The sequence below is a fragment of the Lynx canadensis genome, chromosome A1, assembly GCF_007474595.2.
Source record: "Lynx canadensis isolate LIC74 chromosome A1, mLynCan4.pri.v2, whole genome shotgun sequence".
NCBI lineage: Eukaryota > Metazoa > Chordata > Mammalia > Carnivora > Felidae > Lynx > Lynx canadensis.
This window is the reverse complement of record NC_044303.2, coordinates 69,996,166-70,016,001: the sequence shown is the minus strand read 5'-3', so window position 1 is coordinate 70,016,001 and position 19,836 is coordinate 69,996,166. Positions and strand designations below refer to the sequence as shown.

Sequence of the window (19,836 nt, the reverse complement as noted above, 5' to 3'; positions counted from 1 at the left end):
GGTTGCCTCAGAGCCATTGTTGGCATCTGCAAGAGGCAGCCGCACAAAGCCAGGCAATCATGATGGCTGTCTCTCTAGTTCAGTGGGTCACAAAGTGTGGTCTTTGGATCAGCAGCATCTGAGAACAGGTTCAAAATGCACAGCTGTACTCAATCAAACTCTGGGGCCGCCTGGGTGGCTCAGTCAGTGGAATGTCCAACTCTTGATTTCCGCTCAGGTCATGATCTCACAGTTTGTGGGATCAAGCCCCAGGTAGGGCTCTGCGCTGACAGTGGGAAGCCTGCTTGGGATTCTTTCTCTCCCTCTCTCTCTCTCTCTCTGTGCCCCCCCCCCGCCCCCGCTCCCCACTTAAATAAACAAACATCCAAAAAAAAAAAAAAAAAAAAAAAAAAAGAAGGAGAAGAAAGAAACTCTCGGCATGGGGCCAGAAATGGGTGCTTTAACAAGCTCTGCAGGTGATTCTGAGGCACGCAGGTGATGTGTGCTGGGGAGAAGGGGGGTGATGTTTCAAGGAAGGTTTATTGACACATTGTGCCCTTTACATGCCTGCTTATGATCCAGATGGTCACCGGGAGGGTTCACAGCCCTCAGCTGGCCCACTGGGTTGACGGGCCATGACCATAGCCTTGGATTTCTGTCCTGCATCAGGGAGTCATTGCAGATACTCGGATCACCAGAGACAAGAGGCCAACATTTCCTGAAACAAGAGCCACACGAAGACGAAGGGGGTACGGCACAGGCTGCGTGGGGTCACCACCACTTCCAAGCACCCCCACCCTTCTGGAAGGCCAATGTGTTCTACTCCAGGAAACAGACCATGTTGTAGTGGCCCCAAAGGACCACCCAAGTCAGACTGTGGCTGAGCAAAGTTGGCCTGGGAAATCCTGGATTGGAGGTAAGTTCCCTGATTTTGAATTTTACGCGGCTAGTGATCACTGAAGAGGAACACATTGCCTTGCCTTAAAAAAAAAAAAAAAAAAAAAGAGCACTCCAAGAGATCTGGGAAGATGTAGGTTAAAATAAATTCCCATCTCAAGTTACTAATTAAGTATTTTACATTTGTTGGCTTATGTGTCACGCATTGTGCTGGGAGTTTCTTGGCTAATACTCAGAACGGCTGTGTGCGAGAAATACATGCTGATAGATGTCAGGCGTGGAAAGAATTGTGTTAATGGCTGAACAGTTGGGTTTGGGGCTCGGTTCTGCCACTAAGCAGAGACTCGGCATGAAATAGGGGATATGTGGTGCTGGATTCCTGGGCTTTTCCTGGGAGATATGTGAGAAAATGCCTAACAGTTACTCATGAAATAAGTTTGGATTATAAGTGGTTCCTCTCATTTTCACGTAAGGAATGAAAAGTTGGGAGCGAGTGTCAATGCTAGCTGGACATTAGAATCCCCTGCAGGGCTTTTGAAAGACCCAGGCATCCCCAAGAGCAGCAAGCATGGCAGGCAGATGGATTGAACGAGGGGGTTCAACTCGTGGGTTGAACGAGATGCCGCACGGCCGGCAGGTGGCTGGGCTGGGACTGGAGCCCAGCTGTGCCGACATTGTAACCCGAGCTCTGGCTGAAGAGCAGGTAATACCTCAGAGTCACAGGGCAGATGTGGCGTGAGGATGCTGGCTTCTACGGGGCTTCCCTGTGACCATACTTTCCTGTCACCGGAGGGATGGCATTTTCCCAGCGGAGCCAGTTCGGAGTCTGTCTCAGGCGGTGTCGATCTCAGAGAAAGCAGCCCTTTGGGAAGAGAGCGGATGATAGTGCAGAGAAGGTGCCAAAGGGATCAAGGGAATTACTCGGCCACTAGGAAAACACTGGCTGCCTCCTGACATGCAGCCCTGTGAGCTTCCCGAAGCACATTCCTACTTATTTCCCGGCGCTGGCACTTCCTAGGGTCTCTGGGCAAGTTACTCTCTGTCTCTCGCTTCCTTATCTGGAAAACTGGATGATAATTGCATCGATCGCAACATGTTTCTGCGATGCTCAGATGACAGGATGTGGGTAAAGCACTGAGGACAGGGGCTGGCATGACGCCAGCAGGTATTAAATTCGGATTTCACAAAAACCTGAGGCTCAGCGTCTCACCTCAAGATAATGGCTGGTAGCACAGAGCTGCCATCCAACCCAGGTGTCGTAAGTCTGGATCTAAAGTTCCTCCCCTTCTCTGGCTGCCCCTGGCAGGTCCTGTCTTCATCAGGCTGCCTACCTATGCCCCTTTCTCTAGGTCTTCATTTTTTTTTAAGTGTTTTTATTTATTTTTGAGAGAGAGACAGAGAAAGGAGAAGGTGCAGAGAGAGAGGGGGACAGAGGACCCTAAGTGGGCTCTGCTCTGACAGAAGTGAGTCCAACGCGGGGCTTGAACTTGGGAACCGTGAGGTCATGACCTGAGCTGAGCTCCAACCCTCGACCGACTGAGCCACCCAGGTGCCCCTCTAGGTCCTTCTCCATCCAATTCCTCATTTCCTCCTTTTTGTTTACATATCTTAACTCTTTACTTATTTATGTTTGTTTTCGCTTATTTTATTTTTCATTGTAAAAGCAAAATAATTTTCGCTGGGAAGGTAAAATAGCAGTAGCAAAAAAGTGGGCAGTAAGAAAAACCCATCATTAATCCCACAAACCTGATACAACTCTTTGGTGCAGGGTTATGTCCCAAGCGTACGGTGCTTTCCCCTGCGGCTCTCGTTCTTTAGGGTCATTGAGAACCATTAGGAAACCTTGGTTCAAGTTCAGGCTGCCGGACTCTAGCCTCCAATGTCAGCAGAACTAGGACTGGAGACTCCAGTATGGCGCAGGCTCTGAGACGTGTGTCTGTGGCGTTGTGCACATTCCTGTGCTATTTCATGGAGACACTTGGCTATACGTACCCCTTCCCGGTTGCTATGCAGGCTTCGTACCACAATGCAGGCCTTTCACGGGCTCTCTGGGGCCTTAAGATTCGCCTGTCACCGTACAGGTGGTATTTTCCTACCGACCCAGCTCAGACTCCTTCTCTCCGTTGCACTGATCTCAGATTAAGCATGTGGGATCTGGCGGAAGGAGCAAAACATTCAGTCATTTACCTGTGGTGAGGCCTGGGCATTGAATCCGTCTAAGCTTTCCAGGCAGGTCTGGATGGGATAAAGCCAGTTGGGGGATCCAGACTGGAGAAACATCCCCGGAATCTGAAAAGGCCCAATCCACTGGGTGAAGTCAAAGTCCTGAGCAGAAGCTCCGAAAGTGCAGAAATCCAGAAGCTGGTGGTCAGAGCAGCTAGAAGAAGGCCTAAACCAGGGGGGGAGGCATGTGCACAGGGCTCAGAATGTCAGGGGGCCTTTCCCTGCACAAGCCTGAGAAAGGATGCCTCACCTGGTCCCTGCTCGGTTAACCACTTTGGCCTTGCCAACTGCCCACGAGATTTTGCCGAGTTCTAACACTAGGAAAACCTTTCGTGCCTACTGACCTGCTCGGGTTCATCCATCTGTCCCTTCCTCTGTATTTAAAAGCCTCTCCCTTTTCCTTACCCCTAACTGTCTTGATTAATGAATAAGATTTGGCTGGACTCATGGGAATGCCAAATCTCTTCCACGGAAGAGGAAGAGCCACATGACCTGGTGGTACGGAGGCCTTATTCTCTATCTTCCCTCCACGATGTCATCAACCACGAGGGATTGACAAGGGCCTATGTGTGCACAGAGAGCCACTCGTGCTGAAAACCATTTTTAATGCCTTGAGAATGAAGGACTCCCCCGTCCCTCAACCGGAAGCAAGGTGGCCCCTCATCTTGTCACCACGGGAGTTGCCAAAGGCCTCTGGCTCTGTTTCCAGGAGACTCGGCCACACAGGTCCTGCGATTCGGACTCCCCCGAAGGGTAAATGGGTGGGACTCAACAAAACCAAAATACTCATTTATTAACCGGCAATAAAAGCAGCCAAGTCTTCATTTTACCTGGTCGACAGAGAAGCATGACCTCAAACACACACACACATTGAGGTCAGAGTTGTTCTGTAAATACAGAATTAAAGTAAAAGGAACCAGATGGCTCAGTCAGAAGAGCATGTGACCCTTGATCTCGGGCTGTGAGTTTGAGCCCCACGTTGGGTACAGAGTTTACGGAAAAAATGAAATAAAGGGAGCCAGATGGTGTAAGAAGTATTTTCACTAAGCCGTGTGTGGTCAGGTAGTCAGTTCCCTTTCTTGGCTCTCCAGACAGGGCCATTATTTTATCCTGTTGGTGGGCCCTTTTCTTCTTTGATCCCACGGTCTCTGCCCAACTGCTTCCTCTGTCTTTCCCTTCTCGGTGCGACGAGCCACCTCTAAATCCCCAGAGCTGTTATGTTATCGCCATCCTTTGGGGGGAGTTGGCGCGGGGGTTAGTTGCACTTCCTCATTATGGCTTGATTGTTTTATGAGCATTTCTGATAGCTTCTCCTCTTAGCCAGTTTCCCCTCGCCTGGTACTGGGGCCTGCCCACACGCCCTCTTGTGCCACATAATCAAGGAAGAGAGATTTTGAAGCGGTCGGTCGGGGCTCAGCCGCCCAGCTTGGGAAACTGGTTTTGCAGGAAGCTTACTGTGTCGAGAAACAGGTGTCACAGAAAGGGCGAATGGCACGAAGAAGCAGGAATGTATGTCACAGGCACTTTTTCGGGGCAAGGTCCAACTCCCTGTGATCACAGGTGGGCAAAGCCTCCGACACTAGATTTCTAGGAGCTGACGTCACTGGGGTGGAACTAAAGGACTGGCCCATGATCCTTTGCTTACTTCCTGTACCCTGGGCAAATGACAGCCAGCCACAGGGGACGAGGCCAGAGCCCACACCCTATCGTCACTTCTCTTAGCCCGAAATCACAGTTCCTCAACCTCAGCACTGACATTTTGGGCTGGATCATTCTCTGCTGTGGGGCCTGTCCCATGCATTGTTTATGACACCCCAAAATGTCTCCAGACATTGATAAATACCCCTCGGGGTGGGAGGTGGAGGGATCAACCACCCCTGAATGAGAACCACGGGTGTTTTCAGAATCACAGCGCAGAGGTGGGGCGGGGTGAGCCGCTGACATGAATTGCCTCTAATTTCAGGTGGGTGCACAGAGAGAATGAGACGGGAGTGAGGGCGGTGTTGGAAGAAGTGGGCGTCTCCTCAGAGGGCTTAGGTGCCTCCCTGATGCTCCATCCCAAAAACCTGTTGATGCAGCAAATTTTTTAAATGTGCCCTGTGCAGAAATCTTCCCATCTTACAGGCTGGCAGTTTCAGAGAAAGCTACCCACATCTATTATGTTTACCCACCCAGACTCAAACTAATCAGAATTTAAAAAATATTAAAAAAAAAAAAAAAAAAAGAATAAGACTTTACTGTTTTAAAGTCCCCAAGGCAAAGTTCTCAAAGCCAGAATTTGCCACCAGCGTCTTAGGAAGTTTTATTATTATTGTTGTTGGCATTGCATAAACAACACTGAGGGTAATTGAAAGAAAAGAGGGGCGGCTGGGTGGCTGTTGGTTAAGTGTTCAACTCTTGGTTTCAGCTCCGGTCATGACCTCACGGTCGTGAGAATGAGCCCCAAGTCCGGCTCTGCACTGGCAGCAGGGAGCCTGCTTAGGATTCTCTCCCTCTCTCTCTCTGCGCCTCCCCTGCCCACGGGTGTGCATGCGCACATTCTCTCTCTCTCTCTCTCTCTCTCTCTCTCAAAATAAATACACTTAAAAAAAAAGAAAAGAAAATTTTATGCCATCCCCCAAATTCCATGGCTTTCTTATTTTCATTTTCTTCTAATCTTTACACAAATACGTTTTTCTTAAATGGAGTGGAAAGTTGAGTAGATCCAACTTCAAATCCTCAACACATTTATGGGATATGCACACACGAGCTCCTCTCTTGGAGTCTGAGTGTATTTTGAAAGAAAATGTGAACAAATATACGTACATTTGCAACTGTTAATTCAGCTGTGGCATAATATTTAGTAAAAGGTATTTTACTAAAAAATAGGAAAAAGCAGGAAGACTGCTTCAGTCTTGATTACCCAGATTTGTCCACATCACCCTGCTTAACGATAGGACTTTAAACAAGAAGTGACCTTATGGAATTACCCAGACTTCTTCTCGTTTTTACAGATAAGTTAACTGTCACCCGGATATATTGACTGTTCTGCCAAGATAACATGAGGAGTAAATGACGAGGCTGGGAAGAATCCCCGATTCCCTGACCGATGCTGCTGACTTTCCACCACATCCCCTCCCTTGCTACACACCCATAAAAGTTTGCTGAGAGGATGGGTCAGAATGAGTAATATTATAATGTCCAGTGATATTACACAGCTGATTTTCACAAACAGTTTTAATTCCATTTCTCACAGTGCAAAGATTAGGGCTCTGGGTCTATGACACTTGGTAGAAATTGCCCAAGACCAGAAGTTAGAAGATATGGGTTTAATATGGTCTCTGCCATTTATGAGGCCTAAAACACTAGCTGAACTACTTTACTTCTCTGAGCCTTGGTTTCTTTTTTATTTTTTTTAAGTTTATTTATTTATTTTGAGAGAGAGAAAGAGCAGAAAAGGGCAGAGAGAGAGAGAGAGAGAGAGAGAGAGAGAGAGAGAATTCCAAGCAGGCTCCATGCTGTCAGCACAGAGCCCAGTTCAGGGCTGGATCCCATGAACCTAGGATCATGACCTGAGCCTACATCAAGAGTCAGATGCTCAACCAACTGAGCCACCCAGGCCCCCCTGAGCCTTGGTTTCTTACTTTGAAAAATGTCAGTGATAAGTCCTACCAAGTGTGAATCAAGGATCTAAAAAACATTCTATCCTTTGAACCAATAATCCCCCACTGCAGGATTCTTATCATTTAAGAAAAATGCCAGTATGCAGAAATAGCATTATTGTACAGCAATGTACCACCGCCACCCCTTTGTTGAACCTGCTATGTGGGAGCGCTATCGTGCTAGCTGACTTATCTCTAACCTTCGTGACAAATCAGAGAGATGGGTATTGTAGTGTTTATTAAACAAACGAGAAAATGGAAGTCCGGGGTGGGGGGGGATGATTTGCTCAAAATCACAGTTGGTGAACGGTTAAGAGTGCAAGTCAATGGGTGCCTGGGTGGCTTGGTCGGTTAAGTGTCAGCTTCAGCTCATGGCTTGTGGGTTCGAGCCCCGCATCAGGCTCTGTGATGACAGCTTGGAATGTGGAGCCTGCTTCGGATTCTGTGTCTCCTCCTCTCTCTGCCCCTCCCCCATTCATGCTCCATCTCAAAAATAAACATTAAAATTTTTTTTTAAAAAGAGTGGAAGTCAAAGTCACACCTGCCCTTCCTGCTGCCCATTTTCTTTCTACCATGGCTTGTTATTCTCTATAATGGTAAACAATATCCAATGATAGTGGTTGATTTAAACATTATAGAATGGGGGATGCCTGGTTGGCTCAGTGATCGAGCGACCGACTTCGGCTCAGGTCATCATCTCACGGTTCATGGGTTTGAGCCCTGCATTGGGTTCTGTGCTGAAAGGGCGGATCCTGTTTGGGATTCTCTCTGTCCCTCTCTCTCTGCCCCTCTCCAACTCCATGCTTTCTTTCTCTCTCTCCTAAATAAATAAATAAATAAACAAACAAACAAACAAACAAACAAACTTAAAAAAAATTCTTCTAGGGGTGCCTGAGTGGCTCAGTCTGTTAAGCATCTAACTTCAGCTCAGGTCATGATCTCATGGCTGTTATGACAGCTCAGAGCCTGGAGCCTGCTTTGGATTCTGTGTCTCCCTCTCTCTCTGCCCCTCCCCTGCTCACTCTCTGTCTCTCTCTGTCTCTCTCTCTCAAAAATAAATAATCATTAAAAAATACTTTTAAAAAGTATAGAATGGAATCTTTCCAGTCATTAAAATATGGGTTTTTTTTTGGGGGGGGGGCACCTGGGTGGCACTATCGGTTGAGCATCAAACTCTTAATTTGGCTCAGGTCATGGGATCAAGCTCTGTGTCACGCTCTGTGCTGAGCAGGAAACTGCTTGAGATTCTCTCTCTCCCTCTGCCCTTCTCCCTTGCTCGTGTTCTCTCTCTCTCTCAAATAAAAAAAGGGTTTTAAGCTTTTTAATCATTTTTATTTAAATGCTTAATAGACTCTTCTGCCTGATAGAGTTAGGGAGGCACTGGGGTAGGAGGAAAGGACCTCCGTGGCCAGCACCTGGATGGGGATGGGAGCATACGGGCTTGGGCCGAGGATGTGGCAGCAGGGATTTAGGTCAGCCTCCTTTGTATGATAAGGCATTCACCAAGATGCCGGGTCAGTGGATCACAGAACAGAGTGAACATAAGGCCAACGAGGACTGAGTATAAACTTGTGAGAAGGTGTGTTGTTAGGATTTAGATTTGGCTGCGCTAACAGAGAAACTTTTATTTAACTAGATGGAAGTATAATTTTCTTGCAGAGAAACCTAGGCAGGGTGTCTGGAACTGGATTCCCAGAACCAGGGACCCAGCTTCCTTCTATTCTGTGGCTCTGCCGTCCTAGGCATAGCTTCCATCTTGCTGTCCAAGAAGACAATGCTAGTTCCCACATTCTAGTATATTCTAGTTACGACAGATGGGGAAAGAAAAGGAAACACTCTCTTTAGGACCACACTCTGCAAGTTATGTGCATCACTTTAAGACTCACCCCATTGGCAAGAAGGTGGTCACAGTGCTACATCAAATGCAAGGGAGTCTGGGAAATGTCGTCTTTAGAAGAACTGCTATAGCCAAACTGATAATCTCAAGAGTATCGAATTAGGGGAGAAGGGATGTTGAAGGACAGTTAGCACAGAAGACAAACGAGAAGGGTTGTTATCCTGTTACCATCTGTAGAGACTGGGAAGGAAATATTAATCATGAAAACACAACAAAACATCCAAAATCCATTTTACAATGCTCGAACTTTCCTTGGAGTTCTCATTGTACCTGCTTCAATTTTCCCCCATCACAATACCCTTCAGAGACATCGAGTAAAGTCTTACCTTATTTCTCTGGGCTACTTAGAGTCTCATATGTGTTGGACAGACCCCATTCTGAGACTGATCTGTACAGGATAAGTCATTTTTATTATATTCAGTTTAAGAGTCAGGACACAAGTTTGCATACAAAATGAAATTACAATTTTGATTCTTAAATGCATAGGAAAAAAATTTGGAAGGAGGGGAAAATACCACTATGTGAGTCCTTTTTTGTTGTTGTTAGGATTTTAAGTTTTTTCACTTTTGAAAAAATGATTTTGCAAATGTCTAAAATTTTTTCAATGAGCATCTGTGCGTTTTATATTCAGAAAAAAATTTAATGTTTCTTTATAAACCACTGCCTTCTCAGTTCTTACATAAAACCAATGAATATAGTATACGTGAAGTTACTTTAAAACTATAAGGAAAGGGGCACCTGGGTGGCTCAGTTGGTGGGTGTGGGACTTCAGCTCAGGTCATGATCTCACATTTCATGAGTTCAAGCCCTATGTCGTTCTCTGTGCTGACAGCTCAGAGCCTAGAGCCCGCTTCGGATTCTGTGTCTCCCTCGCTCTCTGCCCGCCCCCCCCGCCCCCACTCATGTGCTCTCTCTCTCTCTCTCTCTCTCTCTCTGTCTCAGAAATAAATACACATTAAAAAAATTAAAAAGGGGCACCTAGGTGGCTCAGTCAGTTGTGTCCGACTTCTGCTCGGGTCATGATCTCGTGGTTCTTGAGTTCAAGCTCCCCATCAGGCTCTGTGCTGACAGCTGGGAGCCTGGAACCTGTTTCAGATTCTGTCTCTCCACCTCTCTTCCCCTTTCTGGCTCATTCTCTCTCTCTCTCTCTCTCTCTCTCTCTCTCTCTCTCTCTCTCTCTCTCTCTCTCTCTCCCTCTCCTCTCCCACTCCTGCCCTCTCTCTCTCTCTCTCTCTCTCAAAAAAAAAATATTAAAAAAAATTTTAAACTATAAGGAAAACTAGAAAAGCAAAGTTCTTAGTGTGTGTCATAACCGGTTATTTTCCAAGGAAATGACATTACCAGCAAGACAGTAGATTTAGGTGTTACTGGTTCTTCTAATACGAAGGCAGATCAATTGTGTTTTACAAGGTATTTTTTCTGTCTTAAAGTTTGGTAGTACACTGGCTCATATTTACTAAGCACTTACCATTTACCAGTCAGAAATTTTTCCCATATGAAGGAGGTTCTATCATTATCTCCTTTTTTCAGACCAAGAAACTGAGGCTTCTGGTGATGAGGTAACTAACCTGAGATAACACAGTTAGTGATCTAATGTATAATTTAAAAAAAAAATTTTTTTAATGTTAATTTAGAGCGAGAGAGAGAGAGAGAGAGAGAGAGAGAGAACAGGGGACAGGCAGAGAGAAAGGGAGACACAGAATCCGAAGCAGGCTCCAGGCTCCAGGCTCCGAGCTGTCAGCACAGAGCCCGACGTGGCCCTCGAACCCACGAACCGCGAGATCATGACCTGTGCCGAAGCCAGATGCTTAACTGACTGAGCCCCCCAGGCGCCCCTCTAATGTATAATTTTTAAGAAAAATTCTACTTATCAAAATTAACCTGTCTAAACAGACTACCAGTGAAGAAATAGAGGAAGTCACCCCAGGTCCAGATTAGAAAGGGGAATTCTGTCTTCTGTCCACCTTTAAAGATCAGGTAGTCCCAATGCTATTTTAACATAAGCCAGCACATAGAAAAAGAAGGAAAACTTCCAAGCTGATTGTATGAAACAAGTGTTCTGTTGTCCCAGTCCTTGATAAAGATGGCACTAAGAAAAAAAACTATAGACCAATTTCCCTTATGAATAACAGTGGAAAACTTTTAAGTAAAACATTAGCCAACAGAACCCTACAACACATTAATGGTAATGGATCATGTGGTTGGATTTTGATGCCAGTTGTGTTATATTCCGCTACCATGCCCACTAAATACAAACACACTGAATTTTTTTCTAAAGTAGGTTCCATGCCCAACATGGAGCTTGAACTCATGACCCTGAGATCAAGGGTCACATGCTCTGTTGAGCCAGCCAGATGCTGGCTCAAAACCAGCCTATAGGCCTATAGGATCAAAACACACCCTATTTTTATTTTTTTTTTATTTTTTTTTTTTTAATTTTTTTTTTTTAACGTTTATTTATTTTTGGGACAGAGAGAGACAGAGCATGAACGGGGGAGGGGCAGAGAGAGAGGGAGACACAGAATCGGAAACAGGCTCCAGGCTCTGAGCCATCAGCCCAGAGCCTGACGCGGGGCTCGAACTCACGGACCGCGAGATCGTGACCTGGCTGAAGTCGGACGCTTAACCGACTGCGCCACCCAGGCGCCCCAACACACCCTATTTTTAAAACAGTGTTAAATACATACAGGAATGTGTATGATAAATTTTCACAATTGAACACACTTAATGTAGTAGCACTCATGTTAAGAAACAGAACGTTATTGGGGCAGCTGGTGGCTCAGTCGGCTAAGCGTCTGAGTTCGGCTCAGGTCATGACTGCTCAGTTCGTGAGTTTGAACCCTGCATGGGGCTGGGCTCTCTGCTGCAGAGCCTGCTTTGGATCCTCTGTCTCCCTCTCTCTCTGCCCCTCCCCTATGTTGCACATGCGTGACCTCTCTCTCTCTTTCTCAAAAATAAACAGGGGCGCCTGGGTGGCTCAGTCGTTTCAGCATCCAACTTCAGCTCTGGTCATGATCTCACGGTTCATGGGTTCAAGCCCCGTGTCAGGCTCTGAGCACAGAGTCTGGAGCCTGCTTCAGATTCTGTGTCTCCCTCTCTCTGCCCCTCCCCTGCTTATTCGCTCTCTCTTCCCCTCTCTCTCTCTCAAAAATAAACATTAAAAAAAAAAAAAACTAAAGAGAAAAGAAAAGAAAAAAATTATTAATTCAACTTCATCAAAATGATGCAGTTTTGTATAGCACACACAAAGTTTTATCTGCAGAGATACTGCTAAGAGAACAAAAAGACAAAGGACACAATGAAACAAAATAGTTCCAGATCACATATCAGACAGAGGAGTTACATGTACAGTATCTGAAGAGTCCTCTGAATAGTAAGAAAACAATGTAATTTTAAAATGGGCAAAAGGCTTGAACAGATACTCTGCCAAAAAGACATCATCATCAAGCCCATGAAAATATAGTTGGTATCATAACCATTAGGGAAATGCAAATTAAAACCACAATGAGCTATTGTTACATACTTATTAAAATGGTTGAAAGAGGGGCACCTTGGTGACTCAGTTGAGCATCCAACTCTTGATTTTTGGCTCAGGTCATGATCCCAGGGTTGTGGGATCGAGCCCCATGTCCGGCTCCATGCTGAGCATGGAGCCTGCTTAAGGTTCTCTCTCTCTCTCTCTCTCTCTCTCTCTCTCTCTCTCTCTCTCTCTCCCTCTCTCTCCCTCTCTCTCCCTCTCTCTCCCTCCCTCCGTCTCTTTCCCCGGCTCACATGTGTGCTTTCTAAAATAAATTAACATTAAAAAATTTTTTTAAATACATAAAATGGCTGAAATGAAAATGATACTGTCAGCACCAATTGCTGGGGAGGATGGAAAGCAATTTTGCTGGTGGGAACGCAAAATAACACAGCCACTCTAGAAAATAATTGGCAACTTCCTATACATTCAAACACAGGGCGACCGGATGGCTGTGGGTTGAGCATCGACTCTTGATTTCGGCTCAGGTCACCATCCCAGGGTGGTGAGATCAAGCCCCTCAACATGTTTTGCACTGGACGTAGAGCCTGCTGAAGATTCTCTCTCTTCCTCTCCTTCTGCCCGTTCCTTCCTTGCGCACGCCAAGTGCGTGCCTTCTCCCTCTCTGAAATAATTAATTAAAAAATAAAGTTAAACATACAACCAAGAAACCCCACTCCTCTGTATCTACTCTATATTCACACAAAAAACCCTGTACGTAAGTCCTTATCCAGCTCTATTCATAATTGCCCTAAACTGGGAACTCGTCAAATGTCCTTCCAAGGCTGAATGGATAAACCAAATGTGACACATCCTGTAAAATGGGCTACTACTCAGCAATTGAAAGGAACAAGCGGATGCTACGGTCTCACTTTGGATGAGTCTTAGAGGCATTATGCTGAGATAAGGCAGTCTCAAAAGCTTAGGTACTATGTGATCCCATTTATAAAATATTCTTAAAAAGAAAAAAAATGTTAGGGAGAACATATCAGTGGTTTCTAGGCGGGGGGAGAGCATGACTACAAACAGCACCACAGCATTTTTGGGGTGTTGGCACTGTTCTGTATCTTTTTTTAAAAAAAATTTTTTTTTTCAACGTTTATTTATTTTTGGGACAGAGAGAGGCAGAGCATGAACGGGGGAGGGGCAGAGAGAGAGGGAGACACAGAATCGGAAACAGGCTCCAGGCTCCGAGCCATCAGCCCAGAGCCCGACGCGGGGCTCGAACTCACGGACCGCGAGATCGTGACCTGGCTGAAGTCGGACGCTTAACCGACTGCGCCACCCAGGCGCCCTGGCACTGTTCTGTATCTTGATTGTGATGGCGATTCCATGGATCTACACGTGTGTGGACCTGTACACTTCCCCCCACCCCAAAAGTGAATCTCCAGTCTTTAAGAAGAAAACTACATTTTGCTTGGCAAAAAAGCATCCTGAGCAAATTCAAAAGATCAACGTCAAATGGGGCGCCTGGGTGGCTCAGTCAGTTAAGCGTCTGACTTTGGCTCAGGTCATGATCTCGCAGTTCGTGAGTTCAAGCCCCGCGTCGGGCTCTGTGCTGACAGAGCCTGGAGCCTGCTTCGGATTCTGTGTCTCCTTCTCTCTCTGCCCCTCCCCTGCTCACACTCTGTCTCTCTCTCTCACTCTCAAAAATAAATAAACACTAAAAAATTTTTTTAAAAAGATAAACATCAAAGATGGGAAGAATATTCATATGACTCATATCACAAAGCACTACCCTCTTCAATGTATAAACAGCTCCTAAATGTCAATAGCAAGGCCAAAACACCTACTCTCTGAAAGATCAAACGATATGAGCAGACAATTCACATTAAAGGAAATACAAATGACTTTTAAAATATGAATAGACAGTCCCCTTACACATAAGCAAAATGCACATTAAAGCTACAGGGATATGCTGCCATTTGTCTATAAGATTGGCAAAAATATCAAAGTTCAACAGCATGGACTGCTGACCAAGCGCTGTCATTCATTGCTGGGGCGAATGTATATTAACGTATATTAGAAGATTTGGCACTTTCTATCAAATATTTTCTCTGACTCAGGCATATTTGTGCTATGTGTGCAAAATGAGGTATATCCAAGGTTATTCCAGCATGGTTTTGTAATACTTAAAGAATGGAAACTAGCCAGATTCTATCACTAGGGAACAAGTTAAATCAATGACGGAATATCTCCATCCATTGAACTACTCTGCAGCTATCAAAAAGAATGAGGGGCAGGGGCGCCTGGGTGGCGCAATCGGTTAAGTGTCCGACTTCAGCCAGGTCACGATCTCGCGGTCCGTGAGTTCGAGCCCCGCGTCAGGCTCTGGGCTGCTGGCTCGGAGCCTGGAGCCTGTTTCCGATTCTGTGTCTCCCTCTCTCTCTGCCCCTCCCCCGTTCGTGCTCTGTCTCTCTCTGTCCCAAAAATAAATAAACGTTGAAAAAAAAAATTAAAAAAAAAAAAAAAAAAGAATGAGGGAACTTTCCGTGCCCTGATACTGGACGATTTCCAGTATATATTATCGTTAAGGGAAAAAAAGCAAGGTGCAGAATGGTGCATGAGGTGTGCAGCACTCCGTGCAAAACACAAAGAATATAAGCATTGACGTCGGTACTTGTGTCACACAAAGAAACTCTGGAAAACTAAGCAAGGAGATAACAGAAGTGGTTATTGGTGGGGAAGAGAAGAGGGGGGACAGAAAGACAGAGAGTAACAGCAGAAACACAATGACCATGACCTGCCTCACTGTATGCTTAATTTTTGAGCCATTTATGTAAATTACTTGCCCCCCAAAATTAGATTTTCAAATAAGAAGATGCATTTTCAGTGGCAGATCGCCGTCAGCCCCGTGGAACACAGAAGGGGCGGAAGAGCACGGAACGCTGAGACAGGAAACCAGAAGAAACACTTCCCTTGCAACAGAATTTAAAATGCAGAAGGAAGTAGGGCTGCCGAAACAGTGGGTATGTCGGAGAAAGAGGAGCCAAGGAGCAGAGGGAGTGGAAGAACAAAAATATTGCTTCGGATGTGGAAGACTTGAATGTAGGTCCTCTCTATGCTGACTGGGGGGCTGGGGGCAAGCGTGTTAAGTTCTCCAAGCCTGTGTGCTCATCCGTAAAATGGAAATCACAACCAAACTCAGCTCACAAGGTTAAATAAGGTAAAGGTTAAATGAAAGGAAAATGTTAGGGCACCCTGCAACAGGGAGCAGAGCTGTGTGCAGACAACGTTGCGTTAAGAAATAAAAGGAAAACAGAAAAGCGGCCCTACACCTTCCTGATGCCCCTTTCCTCCAGAGACCTGGAGTCTTGCACCAAGGAAGCCGGGGAGGAGCGGGTCTGGGAGGAGCGGGCCTGGGAGGACCGAGAGATGGCAGAGGTGGAGGGGCAGAGTCACAATCGCCCTGGAAGCAGGGAGGAAGAGGAGAGGTCAGCCGGCCCCAAAGGATTATGCTTCCCAACCAACTCCTCCTGAGTTTGCTAATTTGGTCGTCAACAGGCTGCCTACTGCAGACCATTCTGGAGAACTTCTGGCATCCTGAGAGCAAGGGCAAGCCATTTCTGAGGGCTTTGCGTAGGGTGTGGAGGGCGCACCGGCCAAATTTGTTCCGTGCAGAGAGTGGGAAGGTGGGTTGCGGGAAGGCAAGTCTGGGGGCCAGGACCTCTTTGGGAGGCAGCAGTCCAGGGGAGAGATGATGGTGGCCAGAACTGAAGGAGCGGAGAGACGTGGATGGAACCGAGAGGGTGTCAAAGATACACATGGCTGGACATTAAAGCAGTGAGAACAGACCTCACTCAGTAACTGCTGACAACAGAGGCCACCACTGAGCTTCTGAGTTTCTTTCCCATCTGAGCAGAGGCGACTGGGCGTTTTAAAGGGAGAAGGAGGAAGGGGTAGGGGCACAGGGGTTTGAGAAGGGCCAGGGAAGTGAAAAGTTACAAAAATCAGGAAGAGCAGGAAGGCAGTGCTGGTCCCCGTGAAACCGCCTGGGTTTGCTAACTGACCTTTGTGGAAGTTAGGCTCCCACACTCCCCCAGAGGCCGGGAGTCAGGGGCCCTGCCGGCAGGTTTGGCTGGGACCGTCAGTTATCTGAGCAGCCTTGAGTTTTCTCAGAGAGGCACTTCCAGTGGGAGGTGGGGAGCCCTAGGGTCATCTAGAGGATGCGGCTGCAAACTGTTAACAACTGTGTTAGCATCTGTTCAAGTCTGCATAGGCCGAGGTTGAGGCCTAGTCAAGGAAGGGCTCAAAGGAGCCTGGCTGTGGTTTGGTCAAGGAGAGAATCTTTACCAAGGCTTTGGTGAGTGTCTGGTTGTATACTGTGGGCAAGGGAGGGAGAAGCAGCAAGGGCGCCCCCCCCCCCCCGCTTTGCCTGTGGAGCCCGCAGGGTGGGATGTTGTTGGTGTTCAGAGACAGAGAAACCGGAAAGGAGAAAAGATTCGTAAGGAAAGATGGTCGTCAATCCTGACCGTGGTGAGTCTGAAAGCCTATGTTTGGGCGCCCAGTGAAGGTGATTAGTGGGCAGCTGGGTGTTAGGGTCCGGTCTCAGCAAAGGTGCCCGGGCTGGAGACCTCTATCTCCAAGTACCAACCAAGGGTATGTGAGCTGGGGCTGGACAATGAATGCAGAAGGAAAGAGAAGGCCCTGAGACACAACCCTCAAGAATATTACTTAATCCCCTTGGGGCGCCTGGGTGGCTCAGTCCGACTCTTGATTTCCGCTCAGGTCATGATCTCGCGGTTCATGAGACTGAGCCCCAAGTCAGCCTCTGTGCTGACAGCGTGGATCCTGCTTGGGATTCTCTTTCCCTCTCCCTCTGTCCCTCTCCCCACTCTCTCCCCACCCCCTCAAAATAAGTAAATAAGCATTAAAAAAATATATCACTAATCCCCCAAATGCCACGTGGGGTTAGGAAAGTAGGCACGATATCCCCATTTGTCAAAGAACAACACTGGATTGGAGACTGAGGTTGTGACAAAAGTCATCCAGGCACTCTAGAATCACAGCTCTTAATTAATTATTGATCCAATAATTAATTAATAATTAATCCCATCAGAATACATTTCTCCTCTCAAATAAATAAATAAAATGACCAGACAATTGTGTATTTTCTTTTTATGGATTTTGATTATTTTAATATTAAAAAAAATTTACTGACTAGGAGGGGTGCCTGGCTGGCTCAGTCGGTAGAGCATGTGACTCTCGATCTCAGGGTCATGGGTTCGAGGCCCACGCTGGGCATAAAGCTTATTTAAAAAAAAAAATTGCTGGGGTGCCTGGGTGTCTCAGTCAGTCAAGTGTCCGACTTGGGTTCAGGTCATGATCTCACAGTTCATGGGTTCGAGTCCCACGTCGGGCTCTGTGCTGACGGCTCAGAGCCTGGAGCCTGCTTCGGATTCTGTGTCTCCCTCTCTCTCTGCCCCTCCCCTGCTCATGCTCTGTCTGTCTCTCTCTCTCTCAAAAATAAATAAATAAATAAACATTAAAAAAATTCTTTTTTTACAAATTTACCCGCAAGGAGCAAGGAATAGGAAATGATGTAGGAGCAGTCATGTGCTCCTACATGTGGCTGATTCTAGCCACATATTCATGTGCTCACCCAGAACTAATAAGTACATCCCCTTGTCATGTGCCACACCTCAAACACACATGCTCTCTCTCTTTCAGAGACATTGACCCAACCAAGGCCATCCGTAATCTCTGCAGGGCAAGCTCTCAGAGCACACACCCAAGGGAGGAAAGATCTGAAACTTCTCAACGGCCACTGAAGTCAGCACCCGAGCTCCATACAACCCTCAAACACACTGTATATCAAGAGAGATAATTAGCCCACTGTTGCCTTTCTCTTGGCTGTCACTTGCTAAGTTCCTTTTTCAGAATGGTTTTGCCATTTACTGTTTTATTTATTTATTTTTCATGTTTATTTATTTTGAGAGAGAGAGAGCACAGGCATGCATGAGCGTGAGCGGGGGAGGAGCAGAGAACAAGGGAGAGAGAGAGGATCCCAAGCCAGCCGCATGCTGGCAGCACAGAGCCCAGCTTGGGGCTCAGTCTCATGAACCATCAGATCCTGACCGGAGCAGAAATCAATATTCACACGCCTAACTGACTGAGCTACCCAGGCACCCTGCAATTTATTATTTTTTACTTTATTTTTGTTGTTTTATTAAATGTTTGTTCTTGAGAGAGAGGGAGAGAGAGCGTGAATTGGGGAGGGGCAGAGGGAGAGGGAGACAGAGGATCCAAAGCAGGCCCTGCACTGAAAGCAGAGAGCCTAATGTGGGGCTCAAACTCACGGACCATGAGATCAGGACACTTAACCGACTGAGCCACACAGGCTTCCCTTGTTTTTTTATTTTTTAAAAATGCTTATTTAATTTTGAGAAGAGAGAGCATGTGAGCAGGGGAGGAGCAGAGTGAGAGAGGGACATAGGATCCTAAGCAGGTTCAGAGCTGACAGCAGTGAACCTGATGTGGGTCTCGAACTCACGAACCATGAGATCGTGACCTGAGCCAAAGTCCAGTGCTTAACTGACTGAGCCACCCAGGCACTATTTTAAACCCATGATAAATAGATATCCATTTTTCAGTCAGGTTGGTTAGTTCAACACTGTTTTCTTCCATAACAGACAACAATTCAGCCATGAACATGAGGAAAACATTATTGATTTCTGTCCTTTAACCTCCATCATTACTCAGATTCAAAGTTATACATAAGAGTCTATCTTTGGTAAATGTTATTTCTGGGAACTGTGCTCTTTAATCGCACTCTGCCTAAGGGAAAGCCTCTTTCCCATAGGACAGGGTGTCATAGAGTCCTTCCTACCTTCAAATTCTTGTCCTTCCTGGAACCTCAGAACGTGACCTTGCTTGCAAATAGGATCTTCACAAATGCAATTAGTTAGGATGAGGTCATGCTCGTACCCATTAGGATGGCTATTATGGAGAAAAGAGAAAACAGCAAGTTGGTGAGGATGTGGAAAAACTGGAACCCTGTGCCTTGCTGATGGGAACATAAAATGGTGCAACCACTGTGGCAAACAGGTTGGCGGTTCCTCAAAAATCAAACATAGAATTACCGCGTGATTCGGCAATTCTGATTCTAGCCACATATTCAGAAGAATTGAAAGCGGGCACTCAGACAGATTCTTATGCAATGGTATGCACAGCAGCATCACTCACAATCGCCAAAGGATGGAAACAGCCCAAATGCCCATCGTCAGATGAATGGATTGACAAATGCACAATATACATCCAATGGGATATTATTCAGCCTTGAAAAAGATTGAAAGTGTGTCCCATGCTACCACATGGGGGAACCTTAAAACATACTATGATGAAATAAGCCAGACACAAAAGGTTAAATATTTGTAAGACTCCACTTATAAGAAGTTCCTAGGAACAGACAAATGGATAGAGACACAAAGTAGAACAGAGGCCACCAGGAGATGAAAGGAGGGCACATGGGAGCTATTCTTTAATGGGAGTACACAGATTCAGTTTGGGACATTAAAAACGTTCTGGAAATGGATAGTGGAGATGATCGAATGACAATGGGAATGTACTTACTGCTACAGAATTGTATACTAGAAGCTCGTTAAAATGGTAAGTTTTATGTTATGTGTATTTTAAGCGCAATACGAAAATAATGATAATAAGAGAAAAAAAGATGGAGAGGA

At 46.2% G+C, this 19,836-nt stretch overlaps 1 long non-coding RNA gene and 1 other non-coding gene across 3 annotated transcripts; one reads left to right on the top strand and one right to left on the bottom strand.

The window, feature by feature from the left end:
* Nucleotides 1-549: 549 nt before the first annotated feature.
* Nucleotides 550-19,136, bottom strand: LOC115512251. 2 transcript variants are annotated; one of them, XR_003968352.1, is made up of 4 exons: nucleotides 18,984-19,136; nucleotides 2,623-3,030; nucleotides 1,587-1,738; nucleotides 550-697 (listed from the first exon to the last, which is right to left on the bottom strand). It is a non-coding gene; the product is annotated as an uncharacterized LOC115512251 (long non-coding RNA). The 2 variants fall into 2 exon arrangements; XR_003968351.1 differs by having other exon boundaries at nucleotides 550-1,738.
* TRNAE-CUC lies at nucleotides 17,326-17,398 on the top strand. The gene has a single exon. It is a non-coding gene; the product is annotated as a tRNA-Glu (tRNA).
* Nucleotides 19,137-19,836: the final 700 nt, after the last annotated feature.